The 19,828-nt window shown below is 41.0% G+C and overlaps 2 pseudogenes; one reads left to right on the forward strand and one right to left on the reverse strand.

The window, feature by feature from the left end:
* The window catches only part of LOC125314374, a 413,124-nt pseudogene that overhangs the window by 77,722 nt on the left and 315,574 nt on the right, over positions 1–19,828 (reverse strand).
* The window catches only part of LOC115728327, a 34,053-nt pseudogene that overhangs the window by 13,344 nt on the left and 881 nt on the right, over positions 1–19,828 (forward strand).

Below are 19,828 nucleotides of genomic sequence, written 5' to 3' on the forward strand. Positions count from 1 at the left end.
TTGTTCCCCTGCACCCGCGAATCCGCCTGCACCGGTTCTGCTTGCTAACGGCGCTTGCTCCGGCCACCACGAGCCACCGCCGACTACCCCCGGCTACCTCGGAACCCCCTTAAGCCTCTTGTCACTTGCCGCCGACTCAACGCCTGCCGGAAAAGCCGCTACAACCGCGAACGGCCAGCCTCACAGCCTACCTTGTTCTGCTGTGTCCTGTTTTTGGGCCGGGCCAAATACGTTGGGCCCAATTCTGTGGACCCACGAGTTGGGCTGAGGCCCAATTTGTTTGGGCACGAATTTGGGCCCTATATTAGGCCCATTGACACATTAAACCGGAAGTTGGGCCCGTAGTTTGAGGAATTTGGTTCGCGGTCCGTTCGAGCCCCAAAGTTCGTGCCGAGGATTTTTCTGAGGATCGTTGTTGGCCTAATCTCGTTCAATTAATGGTGAGTCAACCTCTAATCCTTGGTTAGGTCATTAATTACGTTCAGATTAGTTTATTTGGACTATTATGTGTTTAGATAGCTCGATTAGTGCTGGTTTAGGTTAGAAACTTGGTTTGAGTTCAATGGCCCTAATTGGTTAAGTTAGTCTAATTAGTTAGGATTCCATGGCTAATTAGATGAGATTGATTGATTGAATGATCATTATTGATTGATCAGAAGTGAGCGATGGATTAGAGACAGAGTGTACGATCGATTGACTAATCGAATCGCCTAATATTAAAGTGTCTCTTGAATCGAACATAAGTGCACCTAATTCGATCAATATTCATTATTGAATTGAGTGACTTACTTGAATCGATTACCTATATCGATTGTCCGATTGAATACTTTGATTGACCATTGGTGGCTTGAATGTCTAGTTTGAGGGTAAATAGCCCTATTATGCGTGTAGAGTTTAGTGGCCAATTTCATACATTCGTATGACTACATTTGGCATCAATTGCATGTATTGACGTGAAAACGGCCTTGGGTGGAGACTTTGTGCACGCCTGTGTGATCATCCGCCTATAAGGAAAATTAATCAATTGGCTTGATCGATGGGCATGTTTGTGTGGCCATGTGATGGTTATCGTCGGCCCGGGGGTACTAGGGGAGGATATCTAATACACCTAATATATCCGTCCCCGGGGTACCAGGGGGATCATTATCGTTGGCTCGGGGGTACTAGGGAACAATATCCAGTATATCTATTATATCCCTTCCGGGGGTACTAGGAGGATTATGATTGTCGGCCTGGGGGTACCAGAGGACGATTTCGGATATGTCCATCCCGGGGGTACTAGGAGGATTATGATTGTCGGCCCGGGGGTACCAAGGGGACTATCGGTTGCCATAGCCGAAAGAAATGGAATGATGTCTTGTCTTGCCAAAGAGAGCATCGATTGACTAGAGCATTGGTACCCACTAACTACCGTGCCTAATTAAATAACCCTAATTATGTCGATCGAACCGTGAGATATTACGCTAGTGAATTGATTTGGAGTGACTAACGTATCAAGTTGTCCTTATATGTTGTGTGGTTTCCTGACGGGTAAATTACATGTGATTGATTAATAGGAAGTTCCGGACGAATCAACGCCCTAGCCGGACTTAGGCATTGACTCATTGAGATTTATATCTCATCCCATCGTTGTTAAACCATTTTCGGGTTCTAAGTGATGGAGCTAGTAATTCTTAAAAAGCTGCTCGGGATGAAAGTGAGGTAGCCCTATTTGGAGTAGGTACGAAGTTGATCCTACCCCGTCCCGAAGTATGGGACCAATTGGCGTGTCGGTTCGGTTGACTCATGACGTGATCGTAAATAAGATCATGTTTTTGAATTAATGCGTTTTTCTACCGATCTATCCCTATCTTACATCTTTATCCGGAAATATTGTACGTTTCCGCATGCGTAATTAATCTCATGGGTTGGTAGCGTGCTTGGGACGCTATCCTTTTAACCCGAGGGACGAGATGGTAGGGATGCCGCGTGCTCGAAGATCGGGCGTGACAAGTAATGGTGAATGATGCAATCGTGAAGATTTTGGACGCTTTTGATGTGTTTTTGAGCTGTTGGTTGGGATTCTGCGCATAAAAGATCCATTTTCCAGATTTTGTGCAAAGAGCCGTGCCCGCGCCTTAAGGTCGTACGGATGCAGAGCTGGTGCAGAATTTGGGGATGTGATTTGGCCATTTATTTTCATATTTTCCAAATCTGATTGTGGAGGATTTTTGTACTTAAATAGAACTTTTAATTAGGGATATTAGGGAGAAGTTTTTGCCTACTTTTTCTCTCTTTCCATATTGGATAGAATTTCTTTTTCTAGGCTTTCTTTTTTATTTAAGAGGTTGAACGCAAGAGGGGAAGACAGACTTTACTCCGGAAAATTCAGAAGCATATTATTTTTCTCTTTTGTCATGCGTGGCTAACTCCTCTTTGATCTAGCAAAGGTTTATCAAGGTTCAAGTTCATTCAAGTTGTGAGATATAAACTTAATTCTCCTTCTTAATTTCTGCAGTATTTATATATTCTCTATTTTATTGTTTATCATTGCTCGGTTAATTGTTACAATAAGAGCTCGTTGTGCAATTGACAGGGTAATAGTTGCCAATTGAAATACCCAAACCCGTAATTGTTTAGGTGTTTTAATGATAGTGGCAGATAATATAACTTGATTAAAACCAGATTTTTAGGTTGTATTATGAGAATATATGGTATAGCTTGAATAAGTTACGCGTGTGATTTATTGGCTGGGGTTGGGTTTTTCTCGTTTTTCATACTATTAGTGAATTGAATCCTTGGCGCGTGTCGGGGTTATTCGTTAATAAGAGATTAATCATAGGTGCGTGTCCGGTTAATCTAATATAAAGGAAAGATTAGGTTGTTAGAAGCGTTTCAACAACCATAACCGATCTATTGCGGTGTTTGAAATTATTCATTTGACTCAATGATCAACTTCCGAACTTGAATGAGATTACCTTTGCTAGATGTTACATAATCTGATTTTTATTTATTTATTTCTGTTTGCTTATTTTATTTAAGTATATTCTGCATAAACCCCCCTTTTTAATTTCACTTTTATTGTCTACTTGGTCTTCAAAGAATTAACAATTTGTTAGTCTCTGTGGATTCGACTTTGCTCACCCTAAGTACAATTTATTTGCGATTTAGAGAGTAGGAATTATATTTGGTGGATTCGACAAGCACCAATGATAGTGAATTGAGCCTACGTTGATATCATCCGTGATGCTTATCCGTGGTTATGAGAGCCTCTGTTCACAACGATTGGTTTACATACTCGGATGTGGGAATTCATTATTATATTTTTTTAACCCAACTATTATTGCATTTGGATCACCATTTTTGGTAGCTAACGGCATTTTTTTTTTTTTGTAGAGTAATGCTAAACATTTGTGGTAGGTGTTTGAGATCTACTTACTAAAATACTTAAATTTTACCACTTCTATTGCGCGGAACAAGCGATCGAACAATAAAATAGACAGAACAAGAAAATAAATCGGACACCGGATGTACGTGGTTCGGTCGTAGAGACCTACGTCCATGGGGAGAGCAGCAACGAATTCCACTATAGAACGAGCGATACACGGAGATTACAGAACCACACTCGAGTAACTCAAACACTCTCGGTGTTTCTCAAACCCCAATTACATCCAATAACGTACACAGTGTTTAGCCCCCAATTCCTATCGATATTCTCGCAAAGGAATTAACACAAATCTAACCTCAAGATTTAATCGGCTTCGACACTTGAATTCTTGATGTAATTCCACGAACAAAACCCACGAAGGAAACCCTTGCAAAGCACTCAATGAATGGCACTTCAGGACTCTCTTTCAAGTCATTTGTAAAGCAAGCTTGATAAGCATTTTATATTAAACCCACCACCAAAGCATGTGCAAATTTCCACCGTGAAGATAGGGTAACAAAATCTCAAACTTGGACTTTCTTACTCCCGCACGCAACTTTTTTCAACAACAAGAAAGCAAATCTTATCTTTTCTTCTTCTTTATTTCTTTCATTGTCGTTATCTTCAAGGAGTCTACTTTGAACAAAATATCCTCATTATTTGGCCAAAGTCAAAGATTGCACTTTTCCCTTTTCTCATCCTTTCACGTGAACACATATCCACCGGCAAATATATGTGCCAATCTTTTTTTTTTCGTTCTTTCACGTGCTGGAGCATCCACACAATACATCGTCGGATTTCGTTCGAAATCAAACTCGAGACATATATTTTAACAATCTCCACCTTGGCTCGATATTTGAGCCATGTCACAATCGCTTCTCTATAATCCAAACATCATCTGCTACTCTCCCAACAGCCCCAATGGGCTCAACCGCCACAGATATCATCCAAGTCCAAGCCGCGCTTGAACTTTGCCATAACCGTGGACCTCATCGGAATACCAACTCCATATGCACCTTTAATCGCTCCACAAGAACTTTCTGATACAAGCTCCTTAACCACGGATAAAGTAAAACCTTTATTGCATCCATATCTGTCGGGAGATCGAATACGTACCTCATCAATATCAGCGATTACAGCAACCGTTGGCTCTACGGGCTCCACCTCGCTACAAGCACCATCTGTGTCGTTTATCATGCTAGTACTCGCTACCTCGGGAGTTTCTAGCTGCAACTCCACCTCAAGCTGAACACCGTTCGGATCCGTATTTATACCGCCACAAACACTCTTACCCCGAAGTACCGGAGACTCGTCAAAGGTAACTTTTCTGTTGCAAACAGGTGAATTTATATTCGAGCACCACAACCGATAGCCCCGCTCACCTCGTGCATAGCCATGGAATATGCACCTTGCCCTCACATCGAGCTTACCATCACTTACTCGATAATAACACGGGCAACCAAACATTCTAAAAGTAGAATAATCAGCAACGTTACCCGACCACACTTCTTCGGGAGTCCGAAATCCGATCGCATTCGATGGAGATCTGTTCACCGGGTAGCTCACCATACTAAGCGCATCCGCTAGAACTCTTCTAGCCATACCAGCACTAGAGATCATTTTACGGGTCATCTCTAGTAATGTTTCGCTCATCAATTCTGCATCTTGTTGTGGTTTATCGGCACTAGTGCGGTGTTTCACTATGCCATTTATCATGCAGAATTTATTTACCAGCTTTGAGCAAAACTCCATGCTACTGTCGGTTCGCACATGCTTGATCGACTTAGCAGTCTCCACCTCGATCAAAGCTCTCGACCGCGTGTTCCTGACAACAGCATCAAACTTGTGCTTCGACACAGTCACCCAAGTCTTCCTCGAGCGGTCGTTAGACCCTCGAGCGGATACCGATGTCTTCGGAGCGAAACCTGTCAATGTCTTACCTTGAAGTTCATACAGGCTTCCATGCTTGATTCCTTTCATTATCACTAGAGCACCTCGAACAACTTTCAAAACTCCACCTTGTGAAGAATACCCGCATCCAGCTGAATCTAGAGCACCCAAGGAAATTAAGTTCTTTTTCAATTCTGGAACGTATCTTACTCCGGTCGGTGTCCTCACAATACCATCATGCATCCCGATTTTAACATCACCAACACCCACAACATCGCATTCGGCGTTGTTCCCCAACTGTACTTTACTACTATCCGTGCACCGATAAGTAGCAAACCAGTTCCTATTTGGTGTAGCATGAAAAGAACAACCAGAATCCATAATCCATCCGTCAAATAACGAATTCTCGGTGACGGACAAGACACTATCGACACCATCAGAATTTTCTGCTATAGCTGCAATATCATCCGCAGATTCAACTCTAATTTCCTTACCTTTCTCGTTTTTCAGCTTTAAGCAATTTCTTCTAAGATGCCCTATCTTGCCACAATTCCAACAGACAGCACCACCAGTCCTAGATCGATTGCGTCTATTCGAGTTCATACTACTTCTACTACCACGAGTATCGGTCCTTCCCCTATTTTCACCTACTAAAGCGGTAGATACATATTCGCCAGATTCTCTTCTACGGATGTCCTCACTTAAAATCAAATCTCGAATACCATCAAACGTCAAACTTGTTGACCCGGAGGAATTACTAACAGCAGTAACAGTAGTATTCTAGCTATCGGGCAATGAGGATAATAGAATCAAAGCACATACCTCATCTTCAAAGTCAATATCGATCGAACTCAATTGACTAACGATCACATTGAATTCATTGATATGATTAGTAACTGACGCACCTTCGCTCATCTTCAAATTAAACAGACGTCGCATCAAATATACCTTGTTGATCGCAGAGGGCTTCTCGTACATATCCGACGGGGCTTTCATCAAACCCGCAGTGGTCTTCTCTTTAACGATATTAAATGCGACGTTACGAGCCAACGTCGCCCGAATAACACCCAACGCTCGTCTATCCAGCAATTCCCAATCGGCTTGCTTCATCGTCTCCGGTTTCTCCCTAGACAGGGGCAAGTGCAGCTTCATCTGATATAGATAGTCTTCAATCTGCATCTTCCAGAAACCAAAGTCCTTCCCCTCAAATCCGTCGATTTTCACTTTTACTTCTTCCGTCGCCATCGATTCACTTCAACTCGACAAGCCTGGCTCTGATACCAATTGTTGCGCGGAACAAGCGATCGAACAATAAAATAGACAGAACAAGAAAATAAATCGGACACCGGATTACGTGGTTCGGTCGTAGAGACCTACGTCCACGGGGAGAGCAGCAACGAATTCCACTATAGAACGAGCGATACATGGAGATTACAGAACCACACTCGAGTAACTCAAACACTCTCGGTGTTTCTCAAACTCCAATTACATCCAATAACGCACACAGTGTTTAGCCCCCAATTCCTATCGATATTCTCGCAAAGGAATTAACACAAATCTAACCTCAAGATTTAATCGGCTTCGACACTTGAATTCTTGATGTAATTCCACGAACAAAACCCACGAAGGAAACCCTTGCAAAGCACTCAATGAATGGCACTTCAGGACTCTCTTTCAAGTCATTTGTAAAGCAAGCTTGATAAGCATTTTATTTTAAACCCACCACCAAAGCATGTGCAAATTTCCACCGTGAAGATAGGGTCAACAAAATCTCAAACTTGGACTTTCTTACTCCTGCACGCAACTTTTTTCAACAACAAGAAAACAAATCTTATCTTTTCTTCTTCTTTATTTCTTTCATTGTCGTTATCTTCAAGGAGTCCACTTTGAACAAAATATCCTCATTATTTGGCCAAAGTCAAAGATTGCACTTTTCCCTTTTCTCATCCTTTCACGTGAACACATATCCACCGGCAAATATATGTGCCAATCTTTTTTTTTTTTCGTTCTTTCACGTGCTGGAGCATCCACACAATACATCGTCGGATTTCGTTCGAAATCAAACTCGAGACATATATTTTAACAACTTCAAACCAGTTTTGTATCTTAGTCTCAGTATACGTAGTATTGTTCTTTGTTGGGAGTGTGTTGGTAGCTCTTCAATTCCGAAGTTTCTCTTGAACTGTATAGATCTTAACTCTAGGTTGTAGAGGCACCTTTTTGTCGTGATGAACTTACTCATAAAAGGAATGGCGACTGTGAGTTAATGGGGTGTTTTTGTGCTTGATAAAAAACATGCTATGTGGATGATGGTTATACTGATTAGCGCCAAATCATACATGAGATGTTAATATTTGTACTTGGAACTACATGATTAGATAGTGAATGCTGGGATAAAGGGTTATTGGAATATCTTAAAAATCGTCAGAAAAGTGTAAGTTTCTTTTTGTATAAATACTTCAACTACAGGGCACCAAGGGGGTGCAAACCCATACAAAAAAAGAGCCAAAACGTAAAGCTGTATACAAAACAACTCACAAAACGAAAAGTAAGTTTAAAAGCAAGATAGGCAAGCTCAAACACAAGGTAAGTCATCGACTATCTTAACCAAGGTAGTAACATCCATATGCAATTTCCAATATACCAAAAGTGTGACTTTAGCCAAACCTCAATAGACAAAAGATTTCTCTCCGTCGAAAGCTCTCTTGTTCAGCTCCTTCCAAATCAGCCAAAAAACAGAGAGGAATTGAGTTTATCCTTCTTTTCTTGTGCCACTGTAAATGAATGCCCTGCCGAGCCCAGGTCTCTAGCTCCATAGAAGCGCCAATAACCCAAGAAAATTCGGTGCAAGCATAGCAAACTGTCCAAACTATTCTTGTTCATGGACAATGAAGGAGGAGATGACGCAGGGATTCTGCCTCCTTTTTGCAGAGGAAATACCTGCTAACCACTATTTTCCCTTGTTGTTTTAGGTTATCTTAAAGTGAGGGTGTGTTCCCAAGTTGCTTCCCAAGCAAAAAGAGAAGCTCTAATTGAAACCCTCACTTTCCAAATTGCTTTCCGCCATCCTACGACCAACATCGTCCCTATTGAGCTGCTTGTAGTAAGACTTTCCTGGAAAGATTCCTTCTCTTTCATTGTTCCACACTAAAGCATCCTCAGAAGCAACAGAATTCTTGGAATTATATAAGACATAAAAAAGAGGCAAACACTCCCAATCTTGGGCTTGTCTCATGAACTCAATTTCCCAAATGATCATTCCCTTGTTCAACTGATAACAATCCGCTGCCAAAGCTGCCTTGTTCCTTGCAATGTCAAAGAGATTTAGGAGATGATCAAATACGATGCCAATCTGTGAGGATCAAATTCCGTTCCTTGAGATTCTCAATTGTAAGAACCTTATTCCAATTTGGTGCACATCTACTAGGAAACTTACAGCCTCAGGAGACAGATTTGACTCTCACAGCTTCGGGTGAAAATGTTAATCATCTCTTTCTTCAGTCTAACTCGCTCCCACGCTTTCGCATAAAATTTCAGCTTGTCTAAGTTGGTTTGGTTTGGTTCGGTTCTTGCCAAGACTTGCCATCCAGCTTTTTAGTTGGTGGAATGCTTATTTAGGAGGATCAATTTCTAAGAAGTCTTGTAGCGCTGCACCTTTGTCTCATGTGGTGCCTTTTGAAAGAAAGCAACATAATAGTAGGGTTTGGAATATTTTGTTGCTACTGTGTTGCACCTTTTAACTGGCTTTTGGCATCATATTGTGATTCCACAGAGCCTTCTGATGTTTTCTTATTGTTTGTTTTTCTTTTGTTATGTCCTTGTATATACTGATGTAGTAGAATTATTTTCATTTTAACAAAATTCTTTATTATCTATACAAAAGATATTGCCAGTTATTCTCCGCTTGATCTCTCTCCATGTATGTGGACATTTTGTGTGTGTTGTGAACGTGTACATTACATGTTCACTTGCATGCGATCATGTGCTTGCACAGGTGTTTGTACATGTGCATGCACACTAGAGGGCTGTCGTTAATGAGATCAGATCCTTGCTGCTCCTGGGTTCCGGGACTCTCACGTACATACTACACATTCTTTTTTTTTTTTTTAAGTATATATAAACTTTTCAATTTGCTAGGTACAAGGATGAAGCCAAACACAACAACCTCGAACCCAGAGGGACGCATGAGCGTGTCCATCGGGGTATGAAGGTGTAAGGCCAATACAAAATACACAGGAAGAAAGTGCACTAGGTACACGACTAAACCGAACCTGTACCAACAAGGCCAAACAACGGCCAAACTTTAAAAAGGACCTCAGGAACCAGAATCACAAAAAAACTAATAGCAGACCCTAGAGGGCGCCCGGGCTTTCTGCAAAAATAGCCTCGGAGATGCCCCAATTGCTTTGCACCCGCCTATTGCGGTGGTTGTCTTCAATCCGGTGGTAAGTAAGCCCTTTATCCCAAACCACTTTGACTAGGTGCTTGAACAAGGCTGGTGCAAATAGAGGCTTGTTTCTGAAAAGGATATCATTTCTTGTCGTCCAAATCAAATGGCACAAGGCACCCAAAGAGAACCGAGCTAAGCGATGAGGAAAGGATCGACCACCAAACGTATGTTTAGTGCTACACATTCTTGTTGATTGCTAATATATTGAGAAATGATGTTTCTAGTTAGATTCTTTAAGGTTGTGTACTCTTTTTGTGTTTTTTGATAAGTAAGTCTATTAAAGAGCATCAGGGGGATGCCTCTTATTTACAAATCACCACCTATAAGCTCATATTTATTTGAGAAATTCAGAAAAGACTTACTGTCTAAAGAACTGCCATCAAAATGCCAAAAAGAACATGGTGGAAAGCCATATATGCTATACAGCATCTATATAACTTTCCTAATTATTTGGAGCTTGCTTGTTTCTTTCTTACCAAAGTTTATGAACTTTCTTTTAACTCCATGGTACTGTCAATCAATGCTTTGGGCCTCCTTTCTCCTATTGTTATTCAAAATGTGCATTCACGATGGTGTAGAATTTTGTGGAATAATTGCCAAGTGATCGAAAAGATTAACCTATCAAATAAAGATGTGGTTTACTAATTAAATGTCATAACACTCCCCCTCTCATGGAGGCTAGGACTTGGCCTTAGATTGAAGTATAAAAGTTTGATAATTGGGGGGTTAAATAGGTAGCAAGGTGAGTTTTGAATCTAGTTACTCCTACACTAATTCCTCGTTAATTTTTATGGGACTAGAGCTAACTAATCAAAGAGCATAAGCTATTGGATAGAGATGTAGTTTGATATTCGAATGTCTTAAAGAAGTTACCCTTGCCCAAGCTAACAGCACAAGGGCTAGCACCCCCCCCGCCCCATCCTTTTCTCGGGACACGTTCGCGCGCGCGTGCACAGCCACTTTGGGATAGGACGTGATTGTTTCACACAAACATTCCAAACTTCCAGCCAGCTTGCATGAATTGGATGGCAGTCTAAGCTCCATTTTGTGAATGATTTTTCCTGGATAACTTTGATTTGTCAGAGAATCTGGCACATGTTATGTAGTTCAAACACCGTTTGCACTTGAATGATGAAGATGGCTTGTAATGGCCCTTTGCTGTGTGAAACATTTTCTTTTGTAGAATTTTAACATCGATAAATCCTCTTGCTGTTGCTTGTTACTTATATGTTCAATGCTACCTTTATCCCACCTGAGTGTCTGTCAGTTTCCTTAATTAGACATGATATTTGATTTGTGGGGTTAACTAATTGAAGTATTGTTATCTACTTAGTAGCCTGCTGTAGAAATTATTGGCTTTAGAATGGGTGAGCTCAGGGGTCTTTCGAGATGGCGTTCTCGTTATCTGGGTGTTGGTTTGGATGAGACACTGGTGGACAATGCAGTAGAAAAGGCTGGAATGCTGCTTGTACAGGTTGAGCGATTCATGTCACGTCCCGATCCTCGAGCACGCGGCATCCCCGCCATCCCGTCCCTCGGGTCATAAGCATAGCGTCCCAGGCACGCTACCGACCCTTGAAATTAATTACGCATGCGGAAACGTATACTCTCCCAACCTATAAATATAACAAGGATAGCAAAGTAGGAACATTCATAACAGTCAAATAACGGAATACAATCATCGATACAATACCAAAAGTGGGTGATAATTAACCTTCGTAGCTACTGTCCTATATAACCCCATAACTCAGGGCGGCTCTCTAAGACCAACAAAAGGATTATAGGGTCGGGAAGGGTTCACTTCTCAACTATCCCATAAAGAGGCTATATGGCTACGGCCCTCGGCATCAACTCCAAAAAAGATCCTAAACTCCTTCACTTCGGAACTGAAAAATGTTAATCACGATGGGGTGAGAAAAATTTTAGTGAGTCTATGCTTAAGCTCGGCTAGGACGTTGATTCGTTCCGAACGTCCTATCAACCAATCACATATTACGGAGCAGATGTTTCAACCACATGCAACTTACCCGCCAGGATGCCACACGTATAAAACAAAACAGACACGACATGACGGTTGCAATAAATAATGCAGAAGTGACACAACAGTCGTGTTAAACAATCTAAACAATCCATGACGTGACAGTCATATCGGTCAATCCTTTGGCAGTATATTATATCAATCCATACACAAAACACCACTCATAGTCCAATTATTGATGGTTAAGGCCATTCAGTCGGGCACACTAGTCAATTGGTGCCAGCACACTAGTCGGTTGGTGCTCTTTCTAGCAGTACCAAGCATCATCTCTTACTTCCGGCGACGGCATCTGATAGTTCGTGTAATTCCGATCGTCACAGCACGGATCTATCAAGAATCCCTACAAGAGCTTCGGTTATTCACTAACTGCGACCGGTATCCAATCAGTCGGAGTACAATGATTGTCGTGCATCCGATTCAATCAAAGAACAGTGATTGCCGGGGATATCCAACCAATCAGAAGACAATGATTGGCGGACCAACCATTAGGTAGCCACACAAGCATGTCAAATACCATTCAACTCTCATTTTCACATTTAGTCATTTACCCGTATGAGCGGGTTAATAGACTCGGCCACAGGTCGTTTCATGCCAAACGTGCGACTTGAACCCACGAATGGTTACATAGATACACACATTATCCACCAAACTTTGCATATATAAACAGAATGCTCAACCCTCAACAATCGACAAATCAATTAGCAATCATCAAAGCATTTAATCAAATAATCGATATAGACAATTGATCAAACATAGTCAATCAAATCAATAACACATATTCGATCCAATTGGATACATTTAATTCCAATTCGTACGTCAACTTAACAAGGTTCAATCTAATTTAGCAATAATTCATCCCAACTCGTTATTCGATCATACGCTCGTCTCTAGCCTATCGCTTGCTCGCGATCAATCATTGACAATCATTCAATCACCCAATTTAATTCTAATCAGCCACAATCGAGCTAACTTAACTAATTATGGCCATTTAACCTAAACTAAGGCTTTACCCTAAACCAGCCCTAATTAATCTACCTAAACACCGTAAAAATATAATTAAACTAAATTCGAACTCAATTAGCGTACTAACCAAGGATTAGAGGTCAACTCACCATCAATCGGGCGAGGCGAATGCGGTGGCGGTCCTTGAAAACTTCAGCGCGAACCTCGAATTTGATTGGATCGCCAGCCCAAAACCTCGGATAATGAGTCCAAACTCTTGATTCACTTGGCCCACGGGCCCAAGAAATGGCCCAATCACTTGGCCCAACACCCTAGATCAAGGCCCAAGTCGGTTTGGGCCACGGCCCAGCTCATAGGCCCACTGTCCAGGCCTAAATGCAGCAGCCCAGACCAAAAACAGGGGAAACTGAGGGGATCCGGGGCTGTTTCGTGGGTTGGTGGGTAGTGGTTGGCTCCGGGATCGGCGGTGGATGTCCAAGGAGGTAGGGGGAGGGTGATGGTGGTCAGTGGTGGCACTCGGTGGCCGGAGCTAGTGCCGGCAGCAGCCAACAGAAGCTGCAACAGGCGGAACAGAGCAGGGGAACAGAACAGAGCAAGCTGGTCGGGGCTGTTCCGGACCTCCAATGGCGTCGGGACTTCGCGGGGCTAGTGGAAAAGGTCTGAGGAAGTGTTGAGAAGTGTATGGTGGCCGGAGGTGGCTGGAGAAGGCGGCGGAACAGCGGCGGCAGCAGCTCCAGGCGGTGTAGGGCAGAGCAGCGAAAAACAGAGCAGGCAGTGACAAAACCGGCTGTTCGTGGCTGTTCCGGCGAGGCACGGCTGCGACTCGACCTGGTGGTGGCTGGACAGCGTCGGAGGAAGTCTGTGGAAGTCGGGGAAGGGCGGAGATGGGCTGAGGAAGGCCGAACAGAACAGAGAAGCAGCAACAGCAGCAACCCGGCAGAAAACAGAGCAGGCTGCTGGGGCTTCTTCCAGCCGGTTTTCCGGCGACTCCGGCGGCGTGACGGTGGTCCGGTGGTGTCGGTGATATTCTTTGGTAGTCGTAGTATGGTGTGGTAGCTTGAGGTGGCAGAAATTGTTGGCCAGAAAGGAAGAAAAAGAGGAAGAAGAAGGAGTGGTGCAAGTCTTGTCCACTAGTTCATAAAACCATAGGGGTATTTTTGTAATTTCACACTTTGGCCGAGGTATTTTGGTAATTTCACACCCTAGGTAATTCAGCCATCTGGAAACCCGACGGAGGGTTATTTAATCCGAACTCAAGTCAACTTAGCCCGAACGAGGATTAATATGAAATTTTCTAATTCTAGGACGTAATTACTCATTTAATCGAAATTTATTCCAATTCGAGTAACGATGTCGGAAATTTCCACTTTCCGATTTCTAATTTCTTAATATCCGATCTTGGGCATCAAATTAAAATTTTCTAGTCATTCCATAGACTAGATTTTACCATTACGGTCGCCAAATTTTCAGGGCGTTACAATCCATAAGGGTGCTCTCATCTGTTTTGCAGCAGGTATGCCTGTTACAATCTTTACTATGATTTCTTTACCTTTCTCGATATCTTCTGTTTGCAACTATTTTCTAAAATCTTACGTGTCTCTCACCGTGCTTGTCTTTAGTGACACTAAATTCCTGAATTTTTGACATGGAACTGAAATATTTGTGGATATAAGACACAATATATTGTGTGTTCGGAATGATATAGAATTGTAAGTGAAATAGCATTTTGTGTTTTGCAAAATGAGTTTGTTTTTGGGATTTTAAAGGACATATTGTTATTGGTGGGCCTTTGCACATGACTTGAACCTGTTTAACAAAGGTCCTTTTTGTGCCTGTTAAGATCATGATGAAGTACTGACCATACAAAATTGTTGTTTTGTTGATATTGTCATGCTTTTGAAGGAGCAAAGAGAAATTGCATGACTTCTTTATCTTTGCTTCTACGCCTCGCACAACATGGGGTTTGTTGATACCTTTTCAATTCTCACATGCTACACTCAAGAAATGCATTCTTTCTTGTTTCAAAATGAAAATATGCTAGTGTGAATGCTGAAATCTAGAGCAAGCTCTGAAAATTGATAGGATCCTATGAAATTCTCAAGCCTTCGGTGTGCTTGTGAAATTTATCTAGGGTCGAAAGCATTTTGTATTGGTTAATAATGTGCATGTTGCTGAAGCTTTTGCTTTCATCTCTCTTTCAGTTTGCAAATTTCTTCAGCTGGCTTCTGAAATGTGTAAAGCAACTGATGTCAGAGCCAAGTGATCAACTTTTAACATACAATCGGTTTGTCTAACTTTTGTACATAAGGGTCTTACCTCGTGGTGAATCCCCATTTACTCTTGTGAATTTCAACAGTGAACTTGTTGTGGTGTTCTTGAAGTTTCTGTATGATCAAGATCCTGTTATGCAGCTTCTGGATCTACCTGAGGCTGATGAAGAAATTGACATTGATTTGTAAGTGATTTCTTCTAACTCGTCCAGATCCTAATTTTACGTCCTTTACAATATGGCACCTGGAACCTCCAGATGTTTAGTTAATGATTGTTCATAACTGATGAAGGCACCAAGTGGAATGTTTGGCATCACCATTTTCAGAAAGCTTCCAGTAGAAATTCCTTGAAAGTAACTTTTTTCCTGTAATTTCAGTCAACATTGACTTTTAGATGGGCTTAGATGTGACATGTCATTATTGTCGATAGTATGGCTCTCAAATGAATTAACAAATTTCTTCTGTTGTGAATTATCTGTAAGTTTTGCTCCTCCTTGGTGTTCTTAATGAGTTCCATTCATCTAATAAGAAAGTGTTATTGCCTGGCCCTAGTTACGGAATCATAATTAACATTCAGACATGATGTGAGACTGGATTCATAATTTGACATAAGATGACGTATAACTCCAAGGGTGGGTCATATCTTCATTCTTTGTACCTGAAATTTGGTGAGGCAATAGCTTGGATGCTGCTGAGTGCGGTCAGCTTAGTATTTCCTTCATGTACCCTAGTGTCGAATTTTGGTAGCCATTCGCTAGGTTATGCTGTACATTTGTGTGCCAGAGGATTAGATTATCATGGTGTAATGGAACTTGTTCATGCTTTGAATGTCACAATGATATGCTGTCAAACCTAGTATTGTTTTCATGCACTCTAGTGGCTCGCTCATGCTTTAATGCAATGTGACACAAATCAGTTGCTAAACTGAGGATATGAAATTGTAAATGGCTCCTGGTTTGTGGATTTGTTCTTCATTTCAGGTCATCTTTGTACCGTCTTCATAAATACTTAAGAGCACAACTAGTGAGGTTGACTAAGTTAGGGTAGTTTGCTGGGCTTCAAATGTGGTTATTGTTGGTCCAGCACTATTTAATTTGCCACAGGGAAACAAGGATTGAAATTGACGGATTGCTTGTCATTTCTCATTGGATTGGAAAGTCTCACTTTTCGAAGTTCAAATGTAATTTCTTGCGCTTTTCTGCCCTGATGTATCTTGTCAGGTCAGTAAGATGTCTTACACGCATTATTGTCTCAGAGAAACAATGCAGAGAGTCAGAGAGTCAGTGCAATTTGGAGGATTTGGAGACAGCGAATATTTACAGAGGACACTTGCAAAGGAGTTTCAACAGATGGAACACAGGTATTAGCAAAAGAAACAGAAATGTGAAATGTAATAGAATCTTGTTCGTGCATAGAAGGTCTTACTTGAATGTCTCGCTTATTGCTATTTCATTGTAAATTCTTCGTATTAATGCTTTATCTAGATTTTCCATTCATAAGTGTTCTCACATGCTTCCTCTGTGGGAGAAGTATGAACTCGGGGATAAATAGTTACTATTTTCTGTTGTTTGAAGTGATTGCTTTTTTCCCTCCTTCAAGTCTGGTCCTCATTGCTGACAAGTGTACCAAATGTGAAATTCTTGATCTCTTTGTTTGCATGACGGGAGTTTGAGTATGATGGGCCAGATTCAAAATTGGGTTTTGTAAACGTTGCAATCCTTCACTTAAAACCTGTGCCTTTGGTTTCACCCAACTCATCATTTAAGTGAGCTGAAATATTCATTTCTCATTTGGCTGATTCAGGAATCTTGTTAACGTGGTTTGTCTGTAGATCTTTCTGTCCATATTTCTTTTACCATGATAATGTACCTATGTTTTTCATTTCCTTGCCTGAGTTGCCAGATTCCTGAGACTATAATTAGAGAAGGAGAAAAAGAGAAGGAAACCTTCAGGGGTGGGAGTTGTCTTCTGGAGGTTGTACTCAGCGATGGGTTTTCCCTCTGCCTAATAATCTAGTGTTTTGTATTCGATCTCAGGTTGATAACTTGATAATGTATATGGAAACTTAACTTGGGTGTTTGTTGGATTGGGCTTTCTGTTTTTATAATCATTAAGTATGGAAATACTGAATCTCAGGTTTCCTGATTAGGAATTAATTTAATCATCGCAGTTTCAAGGAAGCAGCCCAGATGCCTTTTTCTACTATTTCAAAAAAGATACTTTGTAAGAATTTATTGCTGCTATTCCCTCTTACGTCTGTTTCAGCGTCCACCAGATACATTCCCATCTCACTCTCCTTCTATGAGGTATGTAACTTTAATTTGAATCTACAATTTTATCGGGAGATCTGCATGTGCAGAGTACAACTTCCTTTTCATGCTAATTATTTCTCTGTATAGCTCTGCAGGATGCCTCTGAATTTGCTTCATCTAACCAGACTCATGAAGTTGGGTTTACAGATTATATTTCCTTCCAAATACCCGACGAGTCCTTTTTAGATGTTACAAACTGTATAGCTGTAGTGAGGGGATTTATGAATGATTTAAGCAATGTGAAGCAGGGAAGATCTTTGGAAGGGATCTTGTTGTGCATTCCTCCTGGTTACTATTGTGTGGATTTGGCTCTATATAAGGTAAAAGCTTGGTACATTACATTTTAATGCCCGAATTTGTAGATGTGGCTAATTTATTCTGTTTTGAACAGGAACATCAAATTGTTATGTTGCTAAATAAGATGAATGATACTCGAGAAAACTTGGGAGATGCCTGGATGATGATCTTGCAGGCCAGTGACCTTCCATTTGTGCATATTTCAGGAACCACTTGGGAAAATAACTGGGAATTGTACCAGTTGAAGGTAACTTGTTGATCCAGCGCTTGCATTTTGGTTTCGTACTCATGATACGTATGGGATGCTCCTGAGTTCTCTTTGTTCCGACACACGTCAATTCACTATTTAAGACATTAATGGCAAAAAGAAAAAACTGGGGATATTGTGCTTTCCTTTCGACTCCCGTTCTTTTTAGTGTTTAAGAACCGGCTCCAGTTTGACCAGGAACCAGACCTCTCCAGTTTGGTTTCACTGCAGAATCAGTAGTGGTCAAGAACTGGTGGTATTGTTTGACCCTATTCAATTGGTAATCAGGCGTAACTGCAAACTTGTAACAGGCAACTCTGTCAACTAGCCTGGACCAGGGCATTCGAAAAATTTAGAGATAAGTATAGTGAAAGTCCTAAAACCGATCGCAAAAGTGCAATTGTGTTCTAAAACTTTCAAAAACAGCAATCAAGTCCTAAAATTTGTCGCCAAAGTGCAATTGAGTTCTAAAACTTTCAAAAAAGTGCAATCAAAGTCTTAAGACTTGTCAATTTGGTGCAACCAAGTCCTTCCACTAACTCCGTGGAACTTGACAAACGGAAAATGCTAACAAGTTTAAGAACTTGAGTGCACCAATTTAACAAGTTTTAGGATTTGATTGTACTTTTTGAAAATTTTAGGACTTAATTGCACTTTGTGGCAAGTTTTAGGACTTAATTGCACTTTTTGAAAGTTTTAGGACTTCCAATAAACTTACCCCAAAAATTTAAAGGAAGAGTGTTGGAGTTGGGTTGGGGTTTGGAACTCCAACCTCTTTTAACTAATTCGTGCCAACCAATTGCTCCAATGTCTTCTCCCTTCAATTTGTGGTGGATTATTTATTTATTGGCTTAATTTATAGGAATATTGAACGATTCTCTTGAGAACTCGAATCCTGTTTTTGTGCTCAAGCGGCTCTGCTGACTGAGCCGGGCATCTATTGTTCTGAACAAGTGTAGTCTAGTATATGCAGAGTATTCTATCATATGATATCACATGCAATCGGTTCAACCGGTTAAAATGGTAGAGCACAGTTCTACCAGTTTGACCAGTTGAACCACTGGTCCGGTTTATATTTCTTTTATTCTTCCTATCTATAATTTATATGCTCTCCTCATCAGCACGAGGAGCTGCAGCTTAGTTTTTCCTCCTATTTGCATACACATGCTACTTCATGCTTGGAATTTTAAAGGATGTTTTACTCTCTGTCTTATTGGAACTGCAAAAGTTCCAACATATCTTGACAGTGGGAGCCTTGTATGTATGTTAAGAAATGGGCATGTGATGGCCCTAATGGGTAAGTAGTGCCATTTTCTCTTCTATTTTGTGAAATCATTTTTTGCTTTATTATCTTATTCTCACTCCTGAAACACTAACCCAGTGAAACTATGCGTCTAGGACTCCATCTTACACCTAGAGATGGAGAATGAGAAGATTCGCAGCATTCCCCACGCTGTAGTTCCTCCCTTGTCAGTTAGTGGTATGAATTTTTGATGCTGTCATACTATCAAGTTAAGGATTAATTCATTTTCATGCATCAATTGTATAGTTTTGAAACTTTTTTTCCTTGAGCTTCTTACCTTGTCCATTTGCATATTTGGATATTTGAAAACTTAATGTTGCCCATGATCTTTCCTTTGTGTATCAATATTTGATAAACTTGCAAGCGTCGGTAACAGATTTATGTTGTTGACTGGATAGTGGAACTGAATTAATCCTGTCCACCTACTCTTATTTAAATATGACTGGCCTAGGTACATTGTGTCTCTTTATTGGACCACTTAATGTTTGTTCCCACAGTTTGAAGAAGTGCAAACATGCTCCAAAAAAGTAGTTTTTTTTTTCTTTTCAGTCGAAGAAGTGAACTAAAGTATCAGGTTTTCCCCTATATTTTGAGTCAATTGAGAGGTCAAAGTGCGAAAAAGATGAATCTCTAGTGGCCAGACAAATAGGGA

Source organism: Rhodamnia argentea, chromosome 3, assembly GCF_020921035.1.
Source record: "Rhodamnia argentea isolate NSW1041297 chromosome 3, ASM2092103v1, whole genome shotgun sequence".
In the NCBI taxonomy this organism is placed as follows: domain Eukaryota; kingdom Viridiplantae; phylum Streptophyta; class Magnoliopsida; order Myrtales; family Myrtaceae; genus Rhodamnia; species Rhodamnia argentea.